Here is a 24647-nt window from a genome sequence, read left to right as displayed (position 1 = left end):
ATGGAATGGGAGAAGATATTTGCAAATGACACGTCAGATAAAGGTTAGTATCCAAAATCTGTAAAGAACTTACCAAACTCAGTACCCCCCAAATAAATAATCCAGTTAAGAAATGGGCAGAAGACATGAAAGGACATTTTTCCAAAAAACATACAGAAGGCGGGCAGACACGTGAAGCCTCTGGCCTTCAGGGTATCATTCCCACTTCACAGGGGAGGCAGCTGAGGCCAGGGAGGCCATGTGATGTGTCTAGCCCAACACACAGCCTGAGTTGATGGTGAGAGTGGGTGTCAACGTTGGTGGTTGGAGATGGGGTGGGGTGAATGGAGAAGAAAGGGAATGGGCGCATTTAAGATCAAGCTGAAGGCAGTGTTGTTCTCATTGTGATTATTTCTGTCTTCTCACCTGTCCACGGAGTCCCTCCTGCCTCTGGATTCCTGTGGATCTCAGCGAATTCTCTGTGTCCATCATTCCCAGTGTAGTTATGATTCCAGTATGGTCATTATATGCTTATGTATTTTATTGATATGTAATTGACACGTCACATTCTGTAAGTTTAAGGTGTCCAACCTGTTCGCTTGATACATTTATATGTTGCGATGTGATGACCGTCATAGCATTAGCTAACACCTCTATTCCCATAATTATTTCTTCTTTGTAGGGAGGGCAATAAAAATCTAATCTTGTAGCATTTTTGAAGTTTATCATGCAATTGTTGACTGTAATCACCATGCTGTGCATTAGATCTATAGAACTTACTTATCTACTAACTGAAAGTTTGTGCCTTTGAACAACATCTCCCCGATTCCACCATCCCCGGCAACTGGTAACCACCATTCTGCTTTGTTTTAATGAGTTTGGCTTTTTTTAGGTTTCATATATAAGTGATGCATGCAGTGTTTGTCTTTCTGTGTCTGACTTATCTCAATTAGCATAATGCTTTCAAGGCCCACCCATGTCGGGTTGTCCTTGGACAGTGGCAAGCTAGGGGGGGTGCAAAAGAACTGGGGGGTCAATGCCTGCTCTAGGCCATATAGCATCCTCAGTGGAGAGGGGTTATTCTGGAATGCCCAGCATGCATCCTCTGTCTCTTGGGAGCAATCCTGGGCTTTTGTTCCCACATCCATCCCTCCCCCTGTCTCTCCCAGGCTCCTGGGGGAAACTGTAGAGTTTGCATCTCGAAACTTAGTCGTTCATGCCCAGCTAGATCAGGACCCTGCACACTCAGACATGTCTTGCCCTTTTGTGAGTGGCCACTGGCTGTGAGACCCACGTCTTGCATATATCCAACTCTGGACTTGGAGTCAGGACACCCGAATTCTAGTCTTGAGTCCACTGTCCAGTCACTTAAGCTTCCCTCTCCGGGAAGAGGTGAGAGGGTCACCAAGTTTTCTGAGTATTTGTGCAGTGCTGATGGCTTGCCCATGGCGGTGTACTGGGTTGTTGGGAAAAGTAAACCCAAGTGAATCTAAACAAGCAGCTCCCTCTGCCCCTGGGGGCTTTGCAGTTGTGCACAGACGCGGGATTTAGACACGGGAAGCTCTCCCAGGCCTCAGAGCCCAGGGCTGGGAGCATCTGCTGTGTGCCAGGCCCCATGCCATGTACACTGTCTGCAAGCTTGCTTATTTCTCCCCACAACTGGAGGCTGGTATCTGAGCCCCACCTACTAGATGTGGGATACTGAGGCCCAGAGGCTCAAAGTGACGTGCCCAGGGCCATAGAGCCAGTAAGGCAGCAGGCTGGCATCTGGCGCCGGGCCCCTCTGCCCTGCCCTTCCTCTTCATTCAGCTGACCATGAGCCCTCATTTCTGGTCTCTGGCTTCCACATGGCCCGTCTCCTTTGTGGGAAAGGAAGTTGCCGGGGATAGGAGTGTTGAAAAACAAGTAAGGACGGCTGGAGCCTAAAAAGCCAGCCCGGACCCACTGCCACTGGACGTGGAGGCTGTCTCGACCCATGTTCCTTGGGGGAAAAGAGTTGTTGAATATTCTTCGTGTCAAGATTTTGTTTTTCTTATGTGGGCGGTGGGGCAGGGAGTGTCTTCTCCATAATGCACCTGCGTGTTCATTGAGGAAATATTTATCGAATTATACTTACTCTGTGTGAGCCACACAGTGCTGAGAGCCAAATAAAGATTCGGGTCAGTGATTTCTTGAGACGCCTCCAGTCTAGAACGTAACAGTGGTGATCCTGTAAGAGAGGATGTGATCTTTATCCTAAGAGAAGTGATAATAGTGATAATAATGATAATATTAATAGCAACTACAAGCATCGAGTGTCCTTTGTGTCTGGCTATTTTGCATATATTGCATATTTTGCATATATTAACTCATGGTTATAGCACCCCTGAGAGGGAGGTTTTGTTATTTTCCATTTTTGTCGGTGAGGATGCTGATTGGAGAGGCAGGCGTCTCATTCACGGGCACACAGAGAATGAGTTGGAAGCAGAGACTGGAACCCCAGCAGTCTGGCTCCAAAGTCCACTCTGTGCTCTGCACACAGTTGTACTCCGGTTTCCCAATGCCTCAAGCACTCGGAAAATCAAGTTCATTCCCGTCTAGGGGGACTGAGCAAGGCTTCTGAGAGAAGGGAACTTTGAACTGGCCTTGCAGCGGGTGGGGGAAGGGGGACTTCCCTGCTGTGAACATGTGGGGAGCAGCCACACCAGGCTTTAAGGCTTGGCCTGGAGCCATGGGAAGCCCTTCACCCCCCTCACGCCCTCTGTGACGGGGACTGAAACCTGATGTTTTATTTCTCCAAATAGCTGCACCATTTCACATAAGTGCACTAGAGTGGACAGTCATAAATTGGCTGCGCCTTGGAGCACCTGGGTGGCTCAGTCAGTTGTGTCCGACTTCGTCTCAGGTCATGATCTCGTGGTTCATGGCTTCGAGCCCACGTCAGGCTCTGTGCTGACAGCTCAGAGCCTGGAGCCTGCTTTAGATTCTGTGTCTCCCTCTCTCTCTGCCCCTCCCCTGCTCATGCTCTGTCTCTCTCTCTCTCTCTCTCTCTCTCTCTCTCTCTCTCTCTCTCTCAAAAATAAGCATTAACGGGGCGCCTGGGTGGCGCAGTCAGTTAAGCGTCCGACTTCAACCAGGTCACGATCTCGCGGTCCGTGAGTTCGAGCCCCGCGTCAGGCTCTGGGCTGATGGCTCAGAGCCTGGAGCCTGTTTCCGATTCTGTGTCTCCCTCTCTCTCTGCCCCTCCCCCGTTCATGCTCTGTCTCTCTCTGTCCCCAAAATAAATAAAAACGTTGAAAAAAAATTTTTTTTAAAAAATAAGCATTAAAAACTAAAAAAAAAAAAAAATAAAATAAGTTGGCCTCAGTTTTAAAATGTCACCTGTAGCAAACGTACATGGAATCCCAGAAATTGATTCTATGATGCATCCGAGGCATTTCTGTCATTGCTCCTCCGTCTTCTCCAGCTCCTTGGAGTGACCTTGTGTGCTTATGTGGTAGGACAGGATACATACGAGGGATTGGTGGGTTTTCACTCTGTCCTTTGGTCTGAAATGCCCTGGAGAACTTGTGTTTATCTTTTGGAGGCTAAAATGTGTCAGGTCGCTCTGTCTCACTCCCTAAGGCCATGGCTCTCCCTCCCTCCTGTGTGCATGTTTGCATGTGGTGTCTCCTGTGGGCCAAGCACCACGTGAGGCGCTGGCATATGGATGGAAAGACACTTCCTGACCACAGAGGGGTTCGAATCTAGTGGGGAGAGTGTTGTGCAGTCAGATTATCTTAAACCAGCGTCATACTCACCGGAGATGTGCGGAACATGTGAACTGATCAGGGGCCAAGGTTTCGGGGCTTCAGTTTTGGGGTTGATGGCAGGCTTCCAGGGGAGGTGAAGTGTGACTGACCCACCAAGGACAGACAGGCACATAAGGTGGAGTTGTGCATTCCAGGAGATACAGAATTGGTGCACTAGCAGCAGGCTGTGTGCGGTGACAGGAGGGGACACTAAATGTGGGCGGAGTATGGGACGGGTCACCAAATCCCCAGTGGGTCACACCTCAGTCCCCATTCTTCTCCCCCCAGGTAAGGAAGGAAATGCAGGTTCTGACAAAGACTCGGGGTGCTCGGGCCCTGGTTTCCCTTTCTGTTCGTTCCCCACTGGCCCGAGACAGCTTCAGAGCCTATGAATTCCAATACGTGGAATTTCTTCATGTGTTGAGAGCACCAACTGGAAGAGACTTTGGACACCCACTTGGAGGAAGGCTCCCAGGGAGAAGCAAATGCATATTTTGCCTTATTTGTTGTAAAACGGATCACAGAGGAGCAATTCCCTGATTCACCACGTGCAGACACGTCCTGTCCCATGGGCAGAGCCCCTCTGCGGATACCGTGCGTGGATAGCTCTGAATTCTCACTGTTTCCCATCAGGGCTGGAAGCCAGGTTCTCCCCCCGCCCCGTTCAGCTGCACAGTTCACTGTTATGTGGAGTGCTCAACCATCCCGGTTTGCCCAGGCAGAGGGGTTTCCCGGGAAGGAGGCCCTAAACTGGAGAAAGTCCATCAGAGGAGCAGAAGCTCCGTGCTCTAGAGTGAGGGCTAATTTTAGGGACCTGACCTCGTTGCAGTTGTGGGAGCTGGTGCAACAAATGCTCCGTAAGGCCATTGCTTCTGCCTCTGAGGTCAGCAGGGCTGGTGGTTGGAGAAGGTGGATGTGAAGTGGGGGAAGCCAGGGCAAGCTGGGACCCACGGGGATGGATTGGACTCAAAGGGCTCGTTGGGACCCATGAGGATGGGATGGCACCTCCAAGGGCGAGCTGGGACGGCACCGGTCTCATCCTCCTCCGAACATCCCACCTCCAGGATGTGGGTGTCCTGCAGGAGAAGCTCGTGCCCTTAGTCATGGAGCGACATGCTTGGCTCAGGAGTCGGAGAAGCCGAAGGAGGAGGCCCAGCACGAACCGAGGAGGCCCCAGCTCGCCCGCCGCCTCACACAACAGGGCAGGCGAGGTTGCACTTGGGCTGCGGCAGCCCTTGACCCCACGCTGCCTTCGGAGCCTAAACATGGCTGCAGCTGCACGTCTGCCTTCCAGATCTTGCCCGAGTTTCTCCTGTGGCCCAGAATCAGACAGACATGGAAGAGAATTCTGGGAAAGTTTGCTCCAACGTGGCTGAACTGCCATGGGACACAGTTGTCATCACTTGGGGGCGATTTCAACCACAGTCCACTCTCTCCTTATGACCCACGGTTGGTTTCTTCTGAATTTTCTAAGGGCAAACGCCCCTCAGCTCCATGCAGGCCACGGAAAATAACGGCACGACTGCCACTTTTCTCTTAGTGACTACACAGCCCCATTTCCCATGAAGAAAACCTATCCCTCCTCTCCCTGACAGGTTAACCCTATCCCATATGGAGTGGTAACCCTGGCGGGAGACTTTCCCTCTTTCTTAGGCTTGTCTTCGTTATGAAGAGTCCTCCACGTGACCTCTGAACGCTTCCAGTGGTTTCTCCCTGATGCCCGCATTTCTGCCCACGAGGGTTCCTCTGGATTGCTATCCCAACTTCCTGTAGTGGTTCATTTATGTGTCAAGTTCACCGGCCCAGTAATCCCCACCCCGTTCAACCCATCTGTTTGGCCCGTGCAGAAGACAGATGGGGCCTGGAGAATGACAGCGGATTATCATAAGCTTCACCAGGTGGGGACTGGGCTTGCAGCTCAAGTGCCAGATTGGTTTCATTGCTTGAGCAACCTAACACATGCCCTGGTACCTGGTATGCAGCTATCTGTGCAGCAAATGCCTTTTCCTCCTTCCCCGTCCATCAGGCCCACCAGAAGTAGTTTGCTTTCAGCTGGCGAGGCCAGCAGTGCATATTCACTGGCCTACCTCGGAGGCACATCAGGTCTCCTGCCCGGTGTCATCATGCAGTGTGTGGGGATCTTGGTTGCCGTTCCATTCCACAAGACATCCCCCTGGGCCATGACACTGATGACATGGTGCTGATGGCAGTGAGTGAGAAGTAGCAACTACTCTAGGCTTATGGTAAGACTTTTGCGTGTTGGGGGTGGGTAATAAATCTACCTAAAATTCGGGTTTAAAAAAATTTTTTTAAATGATTATTTATTTTTGAGAGAGAGAGAGAGAGGGAGAGAGAGATATGAACAGGGGAGGGGCAGAGAGACAGGGAGAATCCAAAGCAGGCTCCAGGCTTTGAGCTGTCAGCACGGAGCCCAATGTGGGGCTCAAACTCACCAACCGCGAGATCATGACCTGAGTCAAAGTCAGACGCTTAACCGACTGAGCCACCCAGGCGTCCCAGGGGTTTCCTACCTCAGTGAAATTTCTAGCGGTCCAGTGGGGTGGGGGCATGTTGAGCTATCTTTTCTAAGGTGAAGGACAAGTTGTTACATCTGGCCTGTCCTACAACCGAGAAAGAGGCACAATGCCTAGTGAGCTTCTTTGGAGTTTGGAGGCAACACATTCCTCGTTTGGGTGTGTTGCTGTGACCCCCAAAACTGCTTGTTTTGAGTAGGGCCCAGAACACGAGCCAGAGAAGGCTTTGCAGTAGGTTCGGGCTGCGGTGTGAACTGCCCCACCACTTGGGCAGATGATCCAGCGGGTGCGGGAGTGCTTGAAGTGACAGTGGCAGACAGGGATGCTGTTGGGAGCCTGTGGCAGGGCCCTCCAGGTGAATCACAGCCCAGGCCTTTGGGATTTTGGAGCATGCCCTGCCATCTTCCGCAGAAAACTACTCTCCTTTTGAGGAAGAGCTCTTAGACTGCTGCTGGGTCTTATTAGAGACTGGATCCTTAACCATGGCCACCAATGACTGAGGACCTGAGGTATCCATCATAAACTAGGTGTTCTTTGACCCACGAAGCCATAAAACTGGGCATGCCCAGCAACACTTCATTGTCAAAATAGAAGTGGTATAGACGTGACTGGGCCCAGGCAGGTCCTGAAGGCACAAAGTAAGTTACATGATGAAGTGGCCGAACTGCTCACCGTCCACATTATGCTACACTGCCTTCTCTCTCCCAGCGTATACCTGTGGCCTCATGGGAAGCTACCCTGATCAGTTGACAGAAGAGAAGACTTGGACCTGGTTCACAGATGGTTCTGCACAATGCAGGCAAAACCCAAAAGTGAATAGCTGCAGCCCTATAGCCCTTTTCTGGGATATCCTTGAAGGGCAGTGGTGACGGGAAATCCTTCCGGTGAACAGAACTTTGAACAGTGTACCTGGTTATTCACTTTGCTTGGAAGGAGACGTGGCCAAATATACAATTATATGTTGATTCATGGGCTGTGGCCAATGGTTTGGCTGGATGGTCATGAACTTGGCAGGAACGTGATTGAAAAACTGGTGACAAATTTGGGGAAGACTTATGTGGATGGACCTCTCTGGGCAAAAAGCATGAAGATGAAGACATTTGTGTCCCACGTGAATGCTCACCAAAGGGTGACCTTTGCAGAGGAGGATTCTGATAATCAAATGCATAGGATGATCTGTTCTGTGGAAACCTACCAGTCAGCATCTTTCTGTGGCCATCTCTGTCATTTCCCAATGGGCTCATGAGAAAAATGGCTGTGATGGCAGGGGTAGAGGTTGTGTGTCGACTGAGCAACATGGTCTTCAACTCACCAAGGCCAGCCTGGCTGTGGTCACTACTGGATGCCCATTCTGCCAGCAACAGAGACCAACACTGAGCCCCCACTATGGCACCATTCCCAGGGTGATTGGTAAGTCAGCTACATGGTGGCAATTTGATTTTAATGGACCACTTCCATTGTGGAAGGGGCAGCATTTTGTCCTTACTGGATTGGACACTCTGGATATGGATCTGCCCTCCCTGCATCCATGCACTTTACGGGATGCTTTATCCACCATCATGGTATTCCACACAGCACTGCTCTGATCCAGGTATTCACTTCACAGCAAAAGAAGTGTGATAATGGGCCCAGACTCATGGAATTCGCTGGTATTACCATGCTCCTCATCATCCTGAAGCAACACTCTTGATAGAATGGCCATTTGAAGGCTCAGTTACAGTGCAAGCTAGGTGACAATACCTTGTAGGCCTTGTAGGGTTCTTCAGAAGGCTGATATGCTCTGAATCAACATCCAATATGTGGTACTATTTCTTCAATATCCTGGATTCACGGGTGCAGGAATCAAGGGATGGAATTGGGAATGGCATCACTCACTATGGCTCCTAGGAACCCACTTAGTAATAGTTTTGCTTCTGGTTCCCAAAACTTTGTGCTTTACTGGCTTAGAGGTCTTTGTTCCAGAGGGAGGAATACTTCACCAGGAGACACAACAATGATTCCATTGAACTGTGGAAGTTAAGATTGCTACCTGATCACTTTGGCCTCCTCATATTTCTGAATCAAGAAGACAGTTATGGTGGTGGCTGGGGTGATTGATTCCAACTACCAAGGGGAAATTTTGCTACTACCCCATAATGGAGGGAATGAAGGGTATATTTGGAATACAGGAGATCCCTTACCATGCTCTGTGATTAAGGCCAGTGGAAAACCACAACAGCCCAATCCAGGCAAGACAGCTCATGGCCCAGACCATTTACGAATAAAGGTTTGAGTCACCCCACCAGGTGAAGAACCACAACCAACTGAAGGCAAAGGGAATACAGAATGTGAAGAAGAAGGAGAAGGAGAAGAAGGAGGAGGAGGAGAAGGGGGGGAGGGGGGAGGGAAAGGAGGAGAAGGAAGTTGTAAATACCAGCGATGACCATGTGACTAGTTATAGAAACAGTAAAATTGTCATGAGTATTTTCTCCTTATTTTGTTATAAACATGTGTATCGATCTGATATATATCTCAAATATATTTGTTATGTCTTTTGTTTTCTTCTTTCCCTTATTCCCTTATCATATAACATAAGATGTATTGCCCTTATAGTCCTTAAGTATTGTGAATTTTATATCATGGGTTTAAGTTACAGGATATCAAGAAGAAGAGTAAATACCACACAAGGACGTACCTCCTCTTTGGGGGAAGGGGTTGGTGCATTTTTGGTTGTTTACAGAGTAGTTGTATCATGTTAGGTGGAATTATGTTATTGGTGATGTCTTTATTGGGATAATAAGACTTTGTAAGTCTTTATTTGGGATAAGAATAAGATAATAATAAGTTTAAGGAGATGGGGCTGGGAGCCAAGGTGACAAGGGGAGGGCTTGCAATGGCAAACTGTATGTGTTGACCGCTCACGGAGTACTGGCGGTGGGCGGTGTCTGTGAGGATATTTTCGGAAGAGATTAGCATTTGAATCTGAAGACTCAGTAAAGTAGATGACCCTCCCCAGTATGGGTGTGCACCATCCCATCTACTGAGGGCCTGAATGGAGCAAAAGGCGGAGGAGGGAGGACTTTCACTGGTTGTGCTGAGACATCTCAGCTCTTTTTCTCGTGCCTTCAGGCTGGGATTGAAACCTGGTTTTTAGGGCTCCCCTAGTTTTTAGGACTTCAGACTCAGACTGAATTAAATCATCAGCTTTCCTGTATCTCCAGCTTGCAAATGGCAGACTGTGGGACTTCTTAGGCTTCCTAACTGTATGAGTTCATTCCTGATAATAAACCCATATAGTTATAGGTATACAGTTATAAATATAGATTTAGGTGTAGATATACATATCCTACTGGTTCTTTTTCTTTGGAGGATCCTAATACACTGCCCTAGCTCAGCAATACTTCAGTGCTTCTCATTGCCCTGGGAATAAAATCCAGACTTCTTGTCTCAACCCGAGAGTCTGTCCTCCTCAGGCCCCTGCTCAACCTTCTCTTTTCTCATGCACACCCTTCCTTCCTTTCTCACGCACATGGCTCCTTTTGGCTCCTTGGACACTTTGTACCTTGCACTTGCCCTTCCCTCCTCCTTGACCAGTAAATAAAGCGGCTTCCCCGGTTGCCCATTGGCTTTTCACCTGTTTATTGCTCTCGCAGCTCTCATCAGTCTCTACTTGTTTGTTTCTGTATATGTTTGTCACCTGTCTCCCCTACTGGAATGCAGCCCCTTGAAGGCTCAGCCTTATCTGTCCTGTTGATTGTGGTTTGTCCTCTCGCCTAGCAGGTGTTGAAGGTACTCGATAGACATTGGTCAAATTGTTGAGTGGAGAATGTGGTGGTGCAGTGGAGAATTTGTGACAAACAGCAATGCTGATCAGAGGGGGAGTGTGTTAATGATTCTGTTGGTCAACCACACCTTGGGATGCCTGCTGGCTCAGATCCCAAACAGACCTTTGAGAGCTTGCAGTACAACTTTTTACTGTGAGACCAACTATCACAAACTTGGTATTCCAAATGAATACCCTGGTTGTGTGAGCCGTGTGCAATTTCTCACGCCAGCAATCATAATATGAAAAGCATGTGTTTATGGAGTGTTTACTATGCACTCAATGTTGGCTGTGTAATAAACAGACATGGAATCTCGGGTGTCCAGCTTGCACATCTGCAGGTCATCTGGGGTTTGCCTGGTTTACATGGGGCTTGGCTGTGTTGGGCTCTGGCTGTAGTTTGGGTCCAGGTCTGTTCCACATGATGCCCATCCTCCCTACACTAGTTGGTTCTTTGAGGATCACAAGAAGGCAATGTCAGTCGTGCAGGCATAGTTCAAACCATTGCTAGCATCTCAGTGGTCAAAGCAAGTGACATAGTCAAGTCAAAGGCAGGGAAGTTTCCTCCATATCCCCTGAAGTCATGGTGGGGGTTGGATGTATAACACTACCGCAGGGGCATGGAGAAATGAGGTCAGTATCTCAGTCTTTGTCAAGTAGGTAACTTACTCCACCAACAACCCTACAAGGTTATTCTTATTGTATTACTATTATTATTATGTATTATACTATATTATTATGTTACTATTATATTTTATTATACCATATTATACTATCATATGTGGCACCGTGTATATAAACTTATATATAGTATAATATATAAAGAAGTATAGAATAACATTGTATAGCATATGTGTATAGTGTCACACATAATATATACTTGATATATGTATTATGTATAATGTATACTAAAATATATAGCATAATATTATATAGCATAGTATAATGTATAATATATACATATACATTATGTATTATATATAATGTGCATATATATTTTATGTTATGCTACATAATGTAGTATAACACTATATATAGTACATGTGTAGTATACTATACTATTATATATACTATAATGTATATCATATAGTATAATATGTAAAGGAATATATAACATCGTATACTATATATTATACTACAGTATTATATATATAAGTATATATTGTACTGTACTACTAATAATATTGTATATACTTTTTATATTATAACATCATCCTACAAGCCCTTGTTATTACCCTCTTTTTGCAGGTAAGAGTTGAAAAGATTTGCACAGGGCCACACAGTTAGTTAGAGGCAGAGCTGGAGTCTGGACCCAGGATGTCAGACTCTAGAAATTAATCACGGCCTATGCTGCCTTCCATCATTTTGATAAAAGAAGCCAAGTGCCTCCCAGTGAAGATGCAAGAAATGTTGGATGTTGGTTGTCCTTCCATCACAAATTCAGGTTCTTCACTCTGCCTACTTGCTGGCGTCTTAGGATATTCTTTGGTCTGGTCGTTACATAAAGCCCTCTTTTCCTCTAAGATACGCACACCCAGGACTTCATCTCTGCAAGGTCTCTAACACCCCTAGGGGTCAATGGCTGTTAATGACTTACTCAAGAGATAATTTTCTTGCATCTTCAAGACCCCAAATCCAAAGGCTTGACCAATGTGGGGATTTTAGACTCCAGGCAGACTCATGGGAGAGGTAGTTGGAGATAAGAAAGCTTTTTGGGATTCTTAAATCACTTTCAGATGGGAAGCTTATTTATTTGCCTGGAACACTTTCAACAGACTCAAGATTTCCTTAGCATTTAGTCCCTGTTACTCTTGTAGAAGGAAAGAGAGCGAGATGGAGAGTAAAGAGAGCAGGGAGCCTCAAGATTGATGCTGTGGGTCCACATACGTAGATATGCACTTACATAAAGGCATTCCATGCCGTGCAGAGGGCAAAGCCACTGCTGAGAATCTGCTTTAATTGTGATGGAACATTTCATCCATCGTTTGGCACATTCTCTAACCAGAAGTCTTTCGGCACAAGACAGGCTGGTGGGAAAGGGATCTGTGCAGAGGATTTAATGCCATGCCCTGTTCTGGGTGTATCTGTTTGTGTGTTTGTAGAAAAATTCAATACTTAATTGTATGCTTGGCCTGCTCACCACTTGTTTCTAAGAGAGGCGTTCCAAAGCCTTGGTTAGGTTCGCTTATATCTCATAAAAGCCAGAACTTGGCTGCAGGGGCCCAGAACCAACCCTATGTGCAGATAGGGCCAGCAGTCACCTGAGTGGGCTTGAAATTCTGAAAGACCCACTTTGCTGAGAATTACTAGTCACCTTCTTAGCATCCATTTGCCTTCTTCCTTCCTAAAAGGACTCCAGATTTCCCAGCTGGTGGTTTGACTGGCCCCACCCCCAGTTTAGAAGTGGATCTTTATTGGTTGAAGGCAATTAGTGTAATTATTGCTACTTTGAATTGGTTCAGGACTGGGAATTTGGTGTGAGTGGCTCCAATAAGAGGAAGCCCAGGAGTTCTTTGAAGGTGGGGGTGGGGGAGGATAAACTCTCTCCCCCTTGAGACATAAGTGAGGAAAATGAACCCTGTTAGCTCTCTTGTGACAGTGAGAGGAGTCAGCCTTACGGTGAAACTGATGCTGGGGTAGATCCATAGAGACACAGAAGGAAATGGATGCTGAGTGACATTGTTCAGCTACTGGATCAGACCATACCTGAAGCCTGTTCTGCCTCCAAAATCTTTACTTCCTGTAAAGGTTGAGCCTTGGTTTTGGTTTTCTGTTAAGTGGAACTAAAATAACCTGTACTATTAAACCCAGCCAGCCAAAATGTTGTCTTTTTGTTGGTGCTCTAGTACTGGGATATAATCCCTTCCCAGAGGACCGTGGGAACATTTTCACTCACAATATTTATGGGGCATTCATCACCCCCCAAGCACTATTCTGGGAGGTGGAGATACCACAGTCAGTCTTAGTCAGTTTGGGCTGTGGTAACAAAACACTATTGATTGGGTGGCTTAAATAACAAACACTTCTCAAAGTTTTGAAGGCTGGGAAGTCTAAGATCAAGGAGCTGGCCCATTTTGTTCCCAGTGAGGGCTATCTGCAGATGACTGCCTTCTTGCTGTGTCCTCACATGGTGGAAAGAGAAAGAGCAGGCTCTGTGGTCTCTTCTTATAAGAACATCAATCTCATCGTGAGCACCCCACCCTCATGACCTCATCTAAACCAACTACCAAAGGCTCATCTCCAAATACCATCGGATTGGGGGTTAGAGCTTCAACATATGAATCTGGGGGGACACAGATATTCAGTCCATAGCATGCAGTGAGCAAAACAAAACCCCTCACCTCATGGATCTTACATTCCATTAAAGGAGGCAGACAGAAAAGAAATATGCGGTATTCAGCTGATGATGGAGGAGGATAGAAATGCTATGAAGAAAAATAAGGCAAAGTAAGAGGGATAAGGGGTGGCAGGGGTGTTAGGAGGTGATGGTGGAGAAGAGACTTGAGAAGTGAATCACGGAGGGGGCAGCAGAGAGAATAGCAAGGACATAGGCCTAAAGCTGGGATGTGGCCAGAGGGGTAGTGCAGAGGGAGTGAGGGGCAAGGGGCGGGAGGCGAGGTCAGAGAGTTAGTGGGGACCATGACCTAGGGGTCTTCCCGGTCATGGTGAGGACCTCTGATTTCACTGATGAGATGAGAGCTTACAGAGAATTTTAAGGCACGGCATAATGTGATGTATGGTGTTAAAGGCCGTTGACTGGGTGTTGTATGGAGAACAGACTCTAGAGAGGTTTAGTGCATTGGATGGTGGCCCCCCAAAAGATATCCGTGTCCTCACCCCACAATCCGCGGATGTAACCTTATTTGGAAAAAGGGTCTTTGCAGATGTAATTGAGGATCTTGAGATGAGATCATCCTGGATTATCTGGGTGGGACCTATTCCTATCCAATGATAAATGTTCTTAAAAGAGACAGAAGAGGGGCGCCTGGGTGGCGCAGTCGGTTAAGCGTCCGACTTCAGCCAGGTCACGATCTCGCGGTCCGTGAGTTCGAGCCCCACGTCGGGCTCTGGGCTGATGGCTCAGAGCCTGGAGCCTGCTTCCGATTCTGTGTCTCCCTCTCTCTCTGCCCCTCCCCCGTTCATGCTCTGTCTCTCTTTGTCCCAAAAGAAATAAATAAACGTTGAAAAAAAAATAAAAAAAAAAGAGACAGAAGAGAAGACACAGACATGGAGGAAAAGGGCATGTGAAAACAGAGTCAGAGATGGGAGTGCTGAAGCCACGAGGGAGGGATGTTGGACGCCACCAGAAGCCCGACGAGGAGAGGAAGGATTCTCTTGTAGAGCCTTTGGAGGAAGCCTGGCCCTGCTGCACCTTGAACTTCTGCCTTCCCGAACTGTGAGATAATAAACTCCTGTTGTTTTAAGCCACCCAGGTTGAGGAGATACGTTGGGGCAGCCGTGGGAAAGTAATGCAAGAGTCAAGAGTGGAGCAGGGAATCTGGGAGAAGGCTGCTGCCATAATCCAGGTGAAAAACAGAGCTTCCCTGGCCTGGGCTGGGACCTGTGAAGGGGCAAGAGGTTGTCATGTTGTGAGGGTAGGCTTTGCTGAGGGATTAGATGTGGGGTGTGAGAGAAAGAGAGGTGTCAAGGAGGACTTCAAGAGTTTTGGCCTGAGTAAGTGCAGAATGAAGAGGACGCCTTCTGAAAGGGCAGTGACTGGGAGAACCAGGTTTATGTGTGTGGGAATATCTGGAGCTTGAGGTGCCTATTGGATGTTGCCCACGTTGGGGCACCCAGGTCACTCGGTCAGTTAAGCATCTGACTCTTAATTTCGGCTCAGATCATGACCTCAGTTCATGAGATCAAGCCTCCCCTGGGGCTCTGTGCGGTCAGCATAGACTGGGATTCTCTGTCTCTTCTTTCTCTGCCCCTCACCCGGTAATGCTATCTCTTCTTTCTAAACAGGCAGACAAACACTAAAAAAAGATGTCACCCATGGGGCGCTTGGGTGGCTCAGTCGGTTAAGCATCTGACTTCGGCTCAGGTCATGATCTCATGGTTCATGAGTTCAAGCCCTGCGTCGGGCTCTGTGCTGACAGCTCGGAGCCTGGAGCCTGCTTTGGATTCTGCATCTCCCTCTTTCTCTGTCCCTCCCCTGCTTGCTCTGTCTGTCTGTCTGTCTCTCTCAAAAATAATAAACATTAAAAAAAAAGATGTCACCCAGGTGGCAATGCCAAGTGTGTTGTTGATGTATGAGCTCGTTACCTGAGATTGTTGGCTGTTAAAGCCAAGAGTGTGGACGAGCTCACCAAGGACTGAGAATAGATGGGAAGAGGAGAAATGGATAGAGCTCTTGGACGTACAAGGCCAGGAAGGGCACTGAGTAGGAACATCTGGAGAAGCAGGTGGAAAATCTGGTGAGCGTGGTGTCCCTGAAGTCAAGCAGAGAAAGTACAGACCAGTTCCAGACAAGTTGAACATAATAAGAATTTTATTATTCAGTAATCAAAATAAAAATTTTCTGACTCAAGAATCTTGGTTTATACCACTTCTTCCTCCCAACCTTGAGGACACGAAAAAATGTATCATGGCTACCATTTCAGTCATTTAACTGTAATATGCCACACAAGCCTTGGATAAACACCTTTCAGGATTGACATGTGTCATGGGACCTGAGGGGTGCATGTTGAGCATTTATAAGATGATAGCAAGAACTATGATAATTCCTTGAAGTATCATAAAACTTGAAGTAAGTTTTGACTACTTGTTTTTTTTTTTCATGTTTATTTATTTTTGAGAGAGAGACAGAGTGCAAACAGGGGAAGGGAAGGGAAGGGAGAGGGAGACATAGAACCCAAAGCAGCTCCAGGCTCTGATGTCAGCACAGAGCTTGATGCGGGGCTTGAACTCATGGACCGTGAGATCGTGACCTGAGCCGAAGTGGGGATGCTTAACCAACTGAGCCACCCAGGCACCCGGTTTTGACTACTTGTTTATGCCCAATCCAGTTAGTTACCGAGTAGTTCCTTTTTTAAAGTGTTTGATTCTTTTTGGATCACGCTGTGTTTTAAGAGGAGGGTGTGGTCATCTGTGTCAATGCTACTGGTAGGTCAAGGTAGTGAGGACTGGGCATTGACTGCTGGATTGAATACCCTGGGGGCCTTTGGTGGTCTTGGAAGGAGCCATTCCAGGGGGATTGCGAGGCTGAGAGCCGATTTGAGTGGACCTCAGAATGAGACGGGAGAAACTAGATGGTTTGAGTTCAGTGAACATTTCAGAAAATCTAGTCTGTGAAGGAGAAGAAAGAAGTGGCAGTAGCTGGAGGAGAGTGCTGGCGTCAGCATAGTTAAAAAGTATTTTTTTAAGATAGAAGGAAGAAAAGCTTGTATATGAGATGATGGGGAAGATTGAGCAGAGAGGGAAAACCCAATACTTGTAGGAGCCAGAGGGTTTAATTGCTGGAGTAATGTCCTTAAGGAGGTGAGAGGTGATGGCATCCATGGCATAGGCGAATGGCTGGCTTTTGCAGAGAGGAAGTGGCAGAGGAAGGCAGGATGATGGGACAGATGCAGGTGGGTGAGTGATCAGCGGGGGTTGCATGAGGAGGCTCTCTGTGGACTGCTTCTGCTTCGTGCAAAGGTGAGAGGATTAGTTGAGAGTGAGGAGGAGCGAGTGAGCATTGGAGGTTTGAGGAGAAGGTCCAGAGAATGGTCCCCCGCTGAGGGGACTGACTAAGGAAATGAGACATTGCTAGGTATGACCAACGGATGTTGCAGTGAGGCCCATTAGCATGGCTGGTTGTGTCTCTCCACCATGTTCAGCTGCTAGGAGCGGACACAGCATGGGTGGGAGGGTGGACTTAACCAAGTTGCACTTTGTTAGGCAACGAAGAGAGAGGAACTACAGGCACTGGGATTGAGGGTGTATGAAAGAGGGTATAGATCCTGGACTCTCACTAGGCAAGGTGGGTGGATTCTCTTGGTGGTTGGGGCAATGATGGAAGTCCTAATGGGTTTTGAAGATGATTAGAGTTGGATTCATGGAGGGTGTAAGCTGGAAAGACTGAGGATAGTGGTCTGTGACTGGAGTGCTTGAAATTGGGGTAATAGAGAAAGTAAACGGGATTAGAATGTTGGGCCTGTCATAACAAAATACCACAGGCGGGTGGCTCACACAGTAGACATTTATATCTCACAGCTCTGAAGTCCTGGGTCAAAGTGCTGGCAACGCAGGTTTCATTCTGAGGCCTCTGTTCTTGGTTTGTAGGGAATCCATATCTTACTGTGTGTACGCATGACCTCTTTTTTGTGCATGTGAAGAGGGAGAGAGGGATTGAGGGAGAGAGGGAGAAGGGCAGAGGGAGGGAAGGAGGCAGAAGGAGGGAAGGGGGGTGAATGAGAGAACACACAAGTGAGCTCTCTGGTCTCTTCTTTCTTTCTTTCTTTCTTTCTTTCTTCTTTTTTTTTTTTTTCCAATACTCTCTGGTCTCCTCTCATTGGGCACCAATCCCATTCATGGGGCTCCACCCTCATGGCCTCACTCAATGGTAATTACCTCCCAAAGGCCCCATCTCCAAATACCATCATATTGGGTGTTAGGGCTTCAACGTATGGATTTTGGGGGGACATAAGCATTGAGTCCATAACATGTAGTTATTGCCAATGATCTGATCTAAGCTTTTGACTAAGGTTATAGGATGAAGAACAGGAGAACTGGAGGCAAGGAGGCCTAGGAGCTAAGCAGGAAGGGCGCTGGGAAAATTGCCTTCATGGAATTGAAATCACTAAGCATTATGATAGGAGAGGTTTTAGAAAGAGAGTCAGTGAGGCAGGTGCTAAAATCTTCAAGGAAGGGAGATGAGTGGAGGGGGCCACCATATCTGGGTGTGAGTGGTTGGAATGGTTAAGAGGCCAGACTCTAGTGTCAGTTCCCTGAAGTTGAGTCTTATCTGTGTGACTCTTGGTGAACTGCTCAACCTCTTTCTGCCTTAGTTTCCTCATTTGTGAAATGAAGATGATCATCGTACCTACCTCGAGGGGTTTTGTGAGGTTTAAATGCGTTAATAAACGAAAAGCACAATAGGGTTGGGACAGGGAGGGGCTGGGTGGTCTAGTCTAGTGGCATGAGCTTCTAGGCCCATGAGTTTTTTTAGGGAAGCAGGAAGGATAAAGTCCCGAACATGGCAAGGAGGATATCTCCTCCATCTCTGGGTCAGCAGCACAAGGAGTTTGAGAAAGAGAAGAGCTACCCTTGAGCAGATAGAAGAGGAAGCAGAGATTTTAGGAGGGAACTAGGTTTCAGTTCAGGGCAAGGTGAAGAGGAGCTTCAGGGAAGAGGTGGAGAATAGAGAATTTTTCTGAGAATGGACAGTGAAATGTGCAGGACCCATGAGAAGACTGGGACACTGGGGAGGGCAGGAAGCCGAGTCATGGCAGTGTGTGTACAAAGCTCTTTTGGGATGGAAGAGCAGGTGATGTGGGATGATGGCTGGGAGATGTAGGCTCCGGGCAGTGCCTGGGGCTTGATGGAATTGGTCCTGAAGATTTCTTAGACTGTGGTGTTGAGTGAGAGTGTGTGTGTCGTGGTGGCGGGGGTCTCTGCTCCGGAACACCAGTGGCACTGTGGAGACCTCCTGTGGGGAGCCTATGGAGCTGAGCAAAGGGTGAGCATGTTGCTGGAGCTGGAGTCAGGAGGGTGTCCCTGGGGATGGACAGGGGGATAGGAGGGACTAGCACTTGGCCTGCTGAACTGATGGGGACCCGTATCATGAAAGGCCTTCTGTGCATGAGAGTCAGATCTGTGCTTTACAAGCATCACCCAGAATGAGAGTGGATGTGGATGATGGAACAGGGAGAAATCCATCTACGCCACAGGGACCAGTTAAGGGGCTTTTGCAGTAGACTAGGCGCAGATAATGAAGACCAAAAATCAGCAGGTGGAGGGGACAGGAGGATGGCAGATAGGGGAGCAGACTTGAGAAAATTTTCAGGACCTATTTCTTGGAGGTATTTTGAAATCTTTGAGCAAACAGTTCCCAGTAGAGTCATGGCGATCCAAAGTTGCTGAAAGGAGGCAGAAAAGGGGCAAAGAATATGAAAGCCGGGCTCCTTATGGGGTGCCCTCACCAAATTAGGAAGTTGTCACTTGCAACGATTCTCCTAAGTTTTCCCGAGGCTCAGTTTCCCGAACTATTCCACTGACACAAGAAGAATATATCCAACTTCCCCTGGCATTTCGGCAATGAGGAATGAGTGGATGGGATATTGTTACGCATTTGAGCACTTAAGTGAAAGAGGCCTTCTCTTTGCAAAGCGCGTTCATGTCCATTATCTCATGTGATGCTCACCATTCTGTCGGTCAAGTGACTCAGATGATGACGACAGGGAAGGTGACGATGAAGACAGCTGGTGTTTATAGTGCACTTCCAAGTACCAGTCACCGTGCTTATCATTTGCCAACGTGGTTTTATTTGATCCTCACGCTAATCCCTCAAGGCCCATAGTATTACTCTCTCCACTTTAAAGTTGAACAAAACCTACGGCATGGAGGGGTTAAGCCAATGTTCTGAAGTTGTACACCCTCCGTCAGGGCCTGACACTTGGTTTTGGACTCGGGCAGTAAGCGAACACCATGGTCATTTAACCACTTCTGCCATTTATGTCATCATTCTTGTGTTCCAGGAAGGGTTGGCAGGCGAGATCCAGCCCACTGGTTGTTTTGTCAATAAAGTTTGATTGGAATCCAGTCATCCCCATCCACTTATGTATTGTCTGTGGCTGGGAGATTGCATGAGTCAGAAAGCCTAGAATGCTTACCTTCTGGCCCTTTCCAGAAAGTGTCTTGAGCTCTGTGCTAGACTATCCTTTGTTTGGTCTGTTTCTTCTTCCTCTTCCTTCCTGCTTTTTTCTTCTCCCCAATAATGTATCAAATACAAGAATAAAGGAACCTTATTCCTAATGTAGCATCCTGTTTTCATGGGCATTTTACCGACGCCACATTGAGAAAGAAGAAGCAGTTCATGTGTCATCTGAATGAGTGTCTTGATGAGGTCTCTTCTTAAAGTAATGGCAAGGAGAAAAAGTGACACCTAGTTCTCATAAAATATTTATAAGGTACCTGCTGTGTACCAGGCACTATTCTAAACGTTGGGCTTTCCCCCATATGACGTGGCGGGATTGAAATGAGAGAATCTAGATTAAGGTCTACCCATCTCTGACAAACTCTAAGCCATCATTTTTAGAAACCCTCCGTCTCTAAGCAGATGTAATGTATACCACAAGTGGCATATACAATCAAATGCACCCAGGGGAAGGGCCTCCTTTCTAGAGATCAGTTTGATAAAGTGGGCTATACCACAAACATGCAGGTACTGGGTCATAGGAAATGTGGTTTAGCTCTCTTGGCCACCGGGGAGAGAAGGAGACCTGCGTTCTCTCCCGACATGCCAGGCGAAACCAAACCCAGCTAAATAAAGGTCGCCAGAGACCGTTGGGCATCCTGTGTTGGGACTCACATAAAAAGTTGTAGTGTCACCTCCTGGCCGCTAGAGGACTTCATCCTGTTTAAGCAGAGAAAGACTAGCTTGGGGGTGGGATGGGGGAGGTGGGGGGGGGAGGGGTCTTTGTGCCCTGGGGCAGGATTGCTCATCTTTCCTTTCCGTAATTCTGCCAGGAGCCTTATGAGGGGATACTTCATGAGCTATAAAGCATCAGAGAGTATTTATGACAGAGAGCCATCCAGGGCTGACTTAATGAGGAGCACACCTCCAGCCTGCTCCATATGAGTGAGACAGCTCTAGAGTTACGGTCTTAATTATTTTGAGTACAAATCCACCTCTTGAAACTTCCACCGGTTCGGTCCCTCTGAACATGAGGTTTGCCCAGTTTCTATATCACATTCGCTTCCAAGGTGCCCTCAGTGGAGAAGGCACAGTGAGGTGGCTTGTATTTAACCCACACTTACATAGCACTTACTGTGGACTAGGCACTAATGTCTTTTAATGCCTTTACATTGTAATGCCTTACAAATGTTAACTTGCTTAATCCTCAACAGCACCCTATGGGACAGGTGCTTTTATTAGCCCCAACTTACAGATGGGGAAACCGAAATACAGAACATTTAAAGAACTCACGGAGGGCCATGCAGCTCTTAGGAGGGAGGGCTGGGATTGAACCCAGACAGCGAAGCTTCTGAGCTCATACTCGTATCTAGCATGCTCTGCATTGCTACCTCCCAGGAGAAGGGCCAGATAAACAATGACATGTTTTAAAAACATTTTAACCTTGTTGTTTTTCATTATAAGTACATACCAGGAAGTTTGGAAAATCAAAAGAGAAGAGAGATCACCCACAGTCTTACCACAGTCGCAGCCAGCAGTCTCGTGGTTTGGCTTTCGTTTTTCATGTGCATATGTGTTTTTTCTTATCTCTGTGCATGCAGTTTGCATTCTGCTTAACGTCGTAACGTCCTAATGTTATTACATAATTTTCACAGCCGCTGTTTTAAATATTGCAAGAATGCGTGCATGTAGTGACGTAATTGAAGTTCAGAGGAGCTGATGGACAAGAATGTCCAAAGAAGGGAGGGGGACATACGAACTGTCAAGGCAAGGATACAGAATGCCTGCGGGACCTCAGTACCCCCATGAAGACAGCAAAGGCCACTGTGCTGACATGTCATATCAATGGCACTGAGCTAGGAGGCGGCAGCTGGCGAGCCAGCGCCTCATGGCATTTGGAGACTAAAAACAGCTCTGGGAGGTGACAACATGTGGTAAAAACTCCACGGGGGAGAAACAGGGCTTGTGTTGACTGTGGTGTCTTGTATCCTCATGTGGAGAAGCCCTGAATTCCAGTTCTGGCTCCATTAGCTGTGTGACTTTGGATATATCAGTTTGCTTCTCTGGATATTTGTTTTCTTCACTGTCTCATGGGAACAGTAACAGGCAAAAATGATAGTTGTCTCACTTAGGGATGCTTTTGGCTGCAAGTGACATCAAATCGGAATTACAACGGATCAAACAGGAAAGACTTTTCATTAGCTCACATAACACGAAGTTTTGGAGGTGAGTAGCCCAAGGCTAGCACAAGGGCTCACCAACGTCATGAGGGAACCCAGACTTTCTTTTCTGCAAAATGCCATTCTTAGGGTGTTGTTTGTTGTTCTTGCTTTTGAGCACATTTTGATGACTGGATCCATGGTGGAGTAATATTGACCCTTCCTTATGGAAGTTCAGTTTCAGGCAGACACTTTGGTTCTACCTGACCTGTAGGAAGGCTCCTGTCTTCCCAGGGGTACCCGTATCAATCCTTGTATGGGAAAGGAAGCTTCCTTGTGAAGGAGCCCTCCAGCATGTGCTCAGAACTACTACCAAAACCATTGTCTTAGTTCTGCCCTAAGAGTTAGTATATACCAGTACACACACGCACACACACACACACACACACACACACACACACACACACACCATAAAACAAAACAGAAACTAAAACAAAAATAACTAGAAGTGTGTGAGACCAGTAATGGTCAAGTCATGTCTCCCTTGGATGTGGACTCTCCATCTTGGAGATCTGTGATGTAGGACATACTTCTCGTTTCAGAGATGGAGACAAATGCTGGTGACCTGCAACACACAATCGCTGTGCTTTCGTTTGACAGTTGATTTGGTGGGGGGCGGGGATGGGCTTTAATTTCTAATAGATTTTTCTCTTAAAAATATCTTTTGTAATAGAAATCTCATAAATATATGAGACAGTTATAATAGAAAAATAATTTTTTTGTAATATAAATTTTGTAATATAAATAAATATAAAATTTCAAAGTCTACAAAGGAAAGTATGAAGTGAGAGAGAAGTTTCTGTTTCAGGAGTGTTTTGGGGTGAAATTTGTCCCCTTCGTCCAATTTATGTGTGGCATTCCTAACCCTTGGTAGCTCAGAATGTGATCTGACTTGGAGATAGGGTCTTAATAGAGGTAATTTATTTATTTTAATTTATTTATTAAAAAAATTTCCTCATTTATTTTTGAGAGAGAGAGAGAGAGAGAGAGAGAGAGAGCAAGCAGGGGAGGGATAGAGAGAGAGGGAGACATAGAATCTGAAGCAGGCTCCAGGCTCTGAGCTGTCAACACAGAGCCCGACGCGGGGCTCAAACCTATAAACTGCGAGATCGTGACCTGAGCCAAAGTCGGACGCTTAACTGACTGAACCACCCAGGTGCCCCTTATAGAGGTAAGTTAAGTTAAAGTGAGGTCATTAGGGTGGGTGTTAATCCAATATGACTGGTGTCCTTAAAAAAGGGAAATTTGGACACAGAGACACATAGAGGGAAGACTATAGAAGGAGGCAGAGAAGATAGCCATGTGCAAGTCAAGGAGAGACCTGAAACAGATCCTTCCCTCATGGCCGTGAGTGTGGCAAGGTTGCTGGAGGCTGAAAGCTACAGCAGGTGTCTGGGGTCCAGACAGGAGAGCAGCCCAAGACCCATCTCAGTTTTATTTGCTGCTTCTGTAACACTGCAGCCCATGCTTTGGACCTTCAGCGGAGAGCGGTTCCTGTCATGACCCAGGGCACTCAGCTCCTCTACGCTCTTAGCAGAGTTGTGGTTTTCCACCGGTCTGTGTGGCCTTCTGAATATCTGTCTCCCTCCCCAGGCTCTGTGGCATTGCTCTTTGGTGTGGTTGGCACCTCGGACATCATCTTGCTCGAGTAGATTCTCGAGAACTACTCACCGAATGAGAGCATCTCCGTGAAGTGTGGATTATCAGACAAATGCATGATGGAATCAATGCAAAGGTAAAGCAGGTCCCCGATGACTGAGGAGAGCCGTCAGGTCAGATCATGTGAACTTCACGGAGGCCAAAGGTCTCGCAAGGCCCCGGTGCCTTGAACACCCTCCACACACCCTATCATTTGGCTCTTGCCTTTTGCTACCTTGGACCACTTGGAACTTGCGGTAACAACCAGCAGTGGCTTTCCACAGCTGTCCCCTGTCCTCCTGAATGGCACTGAACTGAGTATACCAGTGAGAGACTGAGTTCAGTGCACATTTTAGAAGCAAGGCAATTGGTTACAGTTTTTGGGCCCAGAGACACATAGAAGGCTAAGTGAGCACATCTACCGAGGAAAGTAGGGTCAAGAGTTACCACGGCAAGAACAAAAACTGGGAATCTGGAAACGTGGTCACTGGTCATGGGACTTGGGCAAGTTATTTAATAAGAATAAGAGAACAACAACCACAAGAGCTGCTGGAAATGGACACTTGCTGCGTGCCTGGCCTTGCATTTGGCCTGTGTTATTCAGCTTCGCTCTTACAGCAACCCCATGAGATAGACACTATCAATGCCTCCATTTTGCAGAGAAACAAATGAAAAGCAAGAACAAGGCTCAGAGAAACTAAGAGACACTCCCCGGCCCTGCAGCTGGTGAGTGGCAGAGTCAGGTTTTCAATCTGTCCACCTCTTATTTCCTGACCACTACAGTGTCCCTCTGGGGACCTCTGTTTCTTCCTCTGAAAAGGGACGGGTAGCACTAATGACTTGGGAGATTCAAGCCCCGGTGACTTT

The 24647-nt window shown here is 47.3% G+C and overlaps 1 protein-coding gene across 4 annotated transcripts in view; it reads left to right on the top strand.

Moving 5' to 3' along the window:
• LOC123379527 overlaps window positions 1–24647 on the top strand; it is a 261601-nt gene that overhangs the window by 87516 nt on the left and 149438 nt on the right. Inside the window, exon 1 of one of the 4 annotated variants that reach the window (XR_006584074.1) lies at window positions 23418–24506. The exons of 1 other annotated variant lie outside the window; for it this stretch is intronic. The gene's annotated coding sequence lies outside the window, so the exon portion shown is untranslated. Of the gene's footprint in view, window positions 1–23417; window positions 24507–24647 lie in introns of those variants that run through there. 2 more of the 4 variants (XR_006584067.1, XR_006584070.1) reach the window with 2 other exon arrangements.

Source organism: Felis catus, chromosome A1, assembly GCF_018350175.1.
Source record: "Felis catus isolate Fca126 chromosome A1, F.catus_Fca126_mat1.0, whole genome shotgun sequence".
In the NCBI taxonomy this organism is placed as follows: Eukaryota; Metazoa; Chordata; class Mammalia; order Carnivora; family Felidae; genus Felis; species Felis catus.
Note: the sequence above shows the minus strand (reverse complement) of the source record. Positions and strands in the feature narration are given on the sequence as shown.